This window comes from Phoenix dactylifera, unplaced genomic scaffold (genome assembly GCF_009389715.1).
Source record: "Phoenix dactylifera cultivar Barhee BC4 unplaced genomic scaffold, palm_55x_up_171113_PBpolish2nd_filt_p 000609F, whole genome shotgun sequence".
NCBI classification, from domain to species: Eukaryota; Viridiplantae; Streptophyta; class Magnoliopsida; order Arecales; family Arecaceae; genus Phoenix; species Phoenix dactylifera.
Window position 1 is genome coordinate 253,223 of NW_024068005.1, and position 6,283 is coordinate 259,505.

The window sequence follows — 6,283 nt, forward strand, 5'->3', positions numbered from 1 at the left end:
GTTTACTTTAGTTAAATAATTTTAATTTATTCAGTTTTCTTTTAATAATGGCATTTTATGTATGTAATTTTATAAGTAATACTATATGTTCCTGTTATGTGAAAAAGAATATTCTTTTTCTATGATAGGAGGAGATTAGTGCAGCTCTTGGATTTATTACCAATTTTTTTGAATCCTTGGCTATGGGAGCGCCGAGTTAGGAATTATGATTGATAAATGTGCATAGATGGTGACTTGAAATAATTTGTTTTATGCATTGACTTAGAAGAAGTATATTGCAGTAAGCTCTAATATGATATAATATAATACAGCTCCTTAGATTATTGCATCATCCTCCTTTTTCTCTCTCTCTAAAAAATGTCAAAAAAAATACAGCAATCCAATATTAAGATATATTCATGCGTCCAAACAATGGTAACGGCTGTTACTCAAAACAAAGGTGACGAGATCCAGAGGGAGAAAAGAGATGACTGCTACGTCAACTCCGGAGATCGAGCTCCCCCCACTAATGAGGAGAGAAAAAATAAAAAGAAAAAGAAAAGGAAAATAGCCTATATGTCACTCTCGCCAAAACTTTATTTCCCGTCCACTCCACCACCAAGACTCTCTCTCTCTCTCTCTCTCTCTCTCTCTCTCTCTGTGGAGAACGAAGGCGCAGCAAAGCGCGATGGAGAGGAGCGTTCCCGTGAGAAAACCCCACGCCTCGACGGCGGATCTGCTCACCTGGTCAGAGGCCCCGCCGGCCGCCGACTCCGCCACCCCCTCCCGCCGCACACACAAGGTAAGCCCTCTTCCCCTCTCTGGCGACCTATGCCGCGCCCGTTCCTTCGCTTCCGGCATCTCAGAGTTTCCATTTTCCGGTGATTTCTCGCAGCCCGCGGGAGGGATCAGCCCTGTGATGTTCGGCGCCCAGATGAGCGCGGAGGAGGCTGAGAGCTTGCATAAGAGGTGAGATCCGGCCCGCTTCAGGCCCCGGAAGCTTGTGCTTTGGTTGATGTTTCTTGAACTTGATCTACTTGCTAAGCGCTGTCTTCTCGATCGGACTGATTTCTTGATACAATGCTGGAGTATGGATTGCGGAAAGCAGTGATTTTTTTTTTGACGACTCTTTGATTGAATCCAGCATGTTGATTTCTAGATTGGGTTGTGAAATACTTTGCTGCCCATCTGTCCTTTTACGAATTGTAACTTTCAATCTGTCTGTCTTTTATTTTTTTCCCTTTTTGGTTATTTGTTTTAAGAACCGTTCTTTTGCTGAAAGTTGTAACTTTTCTATGCTAACTATCGTAGCTGTCAATGCACTGTATATTCAGCATCCATAAAAATGTGCCTTGTGATAATTCTATGGAAAATTTTCAGTTGTCTAACCTTTTATCTCAAGTATGTTAATTCTATTTTAGTCTCCAATTTCGTTAATTTGCACTTAACCTTTTTTTGCCTGATATGTCAAGCATCCTGATATTTCCAATAAGAACAAATCTCGGATGTTTTTCAGATTTCTCTAGGCGTGATATTGTTTTTGACATGATACCATGACGGAAATCATACTCTCATACATTCCCATTCGAAATAACACTATTTTGTTTTAAAGAAGCAATTCGAAAAACTTTTTGTTTAGATTATGTATTTTTTTTTTTTTGTGGTGAACTCTAGATATTTTAGTTGTTGGAATGAAGGAATGAACCATAACAATGTGCAGATTGTGTAACTTAGGAGGCTGACAAGTCATGTTCCTAGGAATGTTGAATAGGAGAATAGTTCTTAGAGATTTACATTAGAAAATTTTGAGAATTTTTCTATAATCCATAACCTTATAATTTTTAGATGCCCTGCTAGATATGCATACACATGTCTAGAGGGAATTGATGTTTCTTAATTGAATTATCTTATGCTTCTTCATATTAGTTTGATTGCCTATGAAATCATAGTACCCTCAACTGAGTTGCACCCTTTGTACATTCTATCAGTGCATTATTCTTGTCGTTTGCTGCCTCTCCCATGTCGTTATTCTCTTCACCTGCTTGAGAACTTCTTGGAATTCATTCTACATTGACATCACGAGAGGCACATGATCTTGGTGCCCACTAATATGCCAACCAACATGATTTTGGTGCCACTAATATGCACCAACATGATTTTGATTTTACCTCAAGACTAAAAGGCACCACCTTAAGGGATCCAAGTGATACAGAGTAACAGTTTGTCAGTCAGCAAGAAGGAAGTATGTTTTGTAATTCAAGATTCACTATCTCCATATAGAAGACTCAATCCACTAATGTGAATATTGTAATTTGACTCTCAGATGCTATCCGCCCTTGGACACTTGTTATTGTGCATCAAATGTAACTGACAACCTCATAATCACTGATAAGCAATTTTGAAGGGACCATGTAGCTGGTTGTTGTATATAAGTTCCCTTGTCAATTTATCCTTCTTTTGCAGTTTTTGCATTTGCTATACATTCTTTAGATTAATTTGGGACATGTCATTACTGGGCTTTTTATATAAAGAATACAATTAGAAATCAAAATCTTAATTTAAGGGTTCAGGGTTCCTAGCTTCAGCAATCATTTTCAACGGGCTAATTTGTGCTGCCTGAGATTGGCTTACCAGGCATCAGACATAGTCAATGGGCTTCATTGTTTCAAGGAAATGATTTTATCTATTGTAATCTGGTGAGGCCCTTCTTCCCTTGACACGATCACTAAAGAAACAGAAGTTTATGCTCATGGATGGGTATGCATTTATTTGGTTAGTCAGGCTGGATGTTTAAGGGCCTAGGCTTGCATTGGAAAGGTGGATGTCTTTTTAGTTGTGCTTACTTTCTGCAAGTCTTTCTCTGTAAATATATTTTTGAAGTGATATGTTGGAACTCTAGTTTGCCCAGATAGACCAACTGGAATGAAATACATGGAGATCATGAGCCATGCAATCAATGCATAATCCTCATCTCAGTAGGAACAGCAGATAGAACATTCTGTGCAAAGGGACCTAGTCCACCTTGTTGTAATAATTAATTGTTTGGATGACAACTATTTGGTGATTGGTCAGGTGCAGAAAATTTTAAGGTAATTAAATACCTTTTTTTTAGTTTTGTTGTAACTCTAGGAATATTTTAAGCTCTATTGTAGCCGGGTTGGCCTTATGAGTTTATGACATGTCAGGCAAAATATATAACTAAACATGCCCCAATTTCAAGTTAATCCATATGAATTCCATGGCAATTAGTAGTTTTCAGTTTGAGTATGCTGGACTGTAAAAAGGTTGAAAATAGAATGTGAGTTAAGAAAATTTTAGTTCCTGCTTTGATGTCTTAAAAGTCAAAGTTGTTCATGGTCCAAACTCCTCATCTAGATGTTGATAGTGCATGTTGCATCTTCTTTTTGCTGGTTTAAACCTAGTTGGTAACCTGTAGTCATCTCATTGATGGCAACCCCACTATTTTCCCTTTAACTGCTGAGCTTTTTGAAGTCCTTCAGCAATGTGGTAGCTGGAAGGCTATTGCAGACTGAACTAGAGAAACTGCCACTTTTACTGCTTTATATTATGTTACAAATGTAATTTGTCACTTCATTTTGTTGTTTTAATACCTGCATTTCATTTACAAGCACAATATATTGCTCAAGCATTATAATATATATGTATACAAGTTTTGCCTTTTTTTTTAAAAAAAAATCTAATTCTTAGTCTATGATATTTTGTAATTGCTTTTTCTTTGGGATTCTAATATCTGCATAAACTTGTTGATGTAGTTTGTTGAGCAAAGAATTGAGATACCTTAACAACTAAGCAATAGTTTATATCTAACAAAGTTTGAACAATTGATGATGCACTCCATACTTGATGATGATATTATTTGAAGTCCGAACTTCTCCACAAACCAATAATACTATATTTTTCAAAGTATAAGGAAACCTTGCTCTGGCTCGAAGTTCAGAGTAGATGACTGGCAGTGGAAATCTTTGCTGCTGACAATGAAAATGGTGGCGTTCAGAATCTGGTGCTTCTGTCTCGAATCTTAATAAAACAAGTGTACGAGTGTATCAGGTATTGCTTCAAATTTTATTGGGAGAACAAATCTTTCAATTTAAACTTATTATCAGATGAGCTATCTAATTCAATAATGTTTCATTTTACACCGGACTGCCAATAAAATCAGTTTACTTTGAAGGGAAGTAGAAGAGTGACAATTAACAATTGCTATGTTCCTGTCGCCTTTTGCTACCCAGCATTGTTAAGATTATTATTTCTACAAATCAGACTTTTATACTGATTAGTTTCAGTGTGTTAATTGTGCTTCAATATCTCTGCATTCTTGTTTGGGTCTGTACAAAAAGCCTAGTAAAGTAATTCTTATGATATCTTCTAACATGGAACTGAATTGGTCGGCTTTTTATGTTTTTGTCCATCAGCAAGCTGTTAGCACCATTAGCCATATCTCATTCAGTGCTGATGAGAGTGTCTCTCCAAGGAAGCCCACCACCCTTACAGAGGTAGCAAAGCAGCGAGAGCTAAGTGGCACTCTGGATAGTGAATCAGAGGCTAAAAGCTAATAAGCAGATCTCTGGAAGCAAAGTGCAAAGAACTTTGTGGCATGACATCTTTGGTCTCCAGCTGAGGTTCCACCCAGGCCATTAGCAGCTCGGAATTTGGAGTTGAGGGGCAACTTGGACTTTGGGTTACCTCCAGCCACGAAACATACATACATCCGTAAAAGTATCTAATGTTGAGTTCCCCAGCCACAAAACATATGTATATCTGTAAAAGTATCTAATGTGGGATGAGAAGATGGGTAAAACATGACCTTGCATTTCTTTTTGTTTTAAATTTATTTTCTTAAAGCACCTTATGATGTTTTTACCTTAGGCTTTGTCCTCTTCACTTTTGTGAAAACTGTAAAACTAAGTTTTTCCTTGCATTAACTATTTTTATACTATGGTGTAAAATTTTTAGGATTTGGAAGTTTCTTTACACGGTTGGTAGGTAATATTTTCATAATTCTCAAAATGTTTTCTTGTGACTCATCAGTGAAAGTTGGGTGATGAACACATGATATTGGCCTTGTAGAAAACGCATGAGGAACTCCCCCAGAAAAATTCATTGGAACCATCCTACTGTATGAAAAGAGTCTTCAATGTTTGCCTTTGTGGGTCCTCAACACAATCTTGAAGTGTTCTTTGTTTTTTCAGTATTAAAACTTGTAGTGCCGTATTTTCCTTTTCCTGTTTCAAAATGCTTGTCATGTCTGAAGTTCTCATGGCTGATATTATTCAGGTGCAGTTTTTGCTGCTCCACTCTATTAGAAATGATGCATTTCGAGTGTCTAGTTACTTAGGGTCACTTTTTCTCTCTCTCTTCTTTCTTTCTTTTTCAATGGTCCCATAAGTCTAATGCAGATTATTTTTAAACCTTACATTGTGACCCATTTGTTTTGTTTAAGGCAATTCACCGTGGTATTGCCCTTACACCATATGACGGTTATCTTTAGTTTCCTCAGCCTCCTAAAAAAAGGAGGAAATATTTCTGAGAATCTTGCATATTGCAGTCTTACCAGTCTGTTTGAAGCACTATGTGCAGAAAATTGGCAGCCTTGCTGTTGGTTGTTTGTCATTTATATTTTGTATTGCTGCTGATCAAGTGCTCTGCCTCCTAATGATCACAAGTCTTTGTCATGCAATTTTCTTACGTCATTTGTTTTGTCCATATTTTTATCCATATTTTATATGTTATCCTACTCATGTTTTATTCACTTCAGGATGCGTATTTCTTCATATTACTTCTTTTAGTACTTTAAGTATTCATACTTTTGTTCAACATTTGTAGCCGGCTGGTGGTCCAAGCAATATCATGTTTAGTGAGGAGCCTGTGATCAAGACTGCAAAGAAATCCACAACCAAAAGTTTCAAGAGCTCACAGGTAATGACATTTTCAAAGGAGATGCACCGCCTGGATCTGCTGAGAAGCCATTGAGCATGGCAAAGCTTAGGGAGATGAGTGGGAGCGATATATTTGCTGATGGGAAGGCCGCTTCCAGGGAATATTATGGAGGTGTCCGTAAGCCCCCTGGTGGCGAGAGCAGCATCACACTGGTCTAAGTTTTCTAACATATTTACATTAGCATGTGTTGGTTTCTAATTTAAGTCAGGAAGATGTTTTATGGGGTGATTAAAACACTTCCTGCATGTGGTTGGTGTTTTAGGAGTGTTTGATCTTAGCTCTGCAGTCATGGAGAGCGGCTTTGATATATCTAATTTAAAATTCAAACAATGGAATGTTGTCTGAA

General features: G+C 37.4%; 1 pseudogene; it reads left to right on the forward strand.

Moving 5' to 3' along the window:
- Window positions 1-480: 480 nt before the first annotated feature.
- On the forward strand, window positions 481-6,283 carry LOC120106709 (annotated as a pseudogene).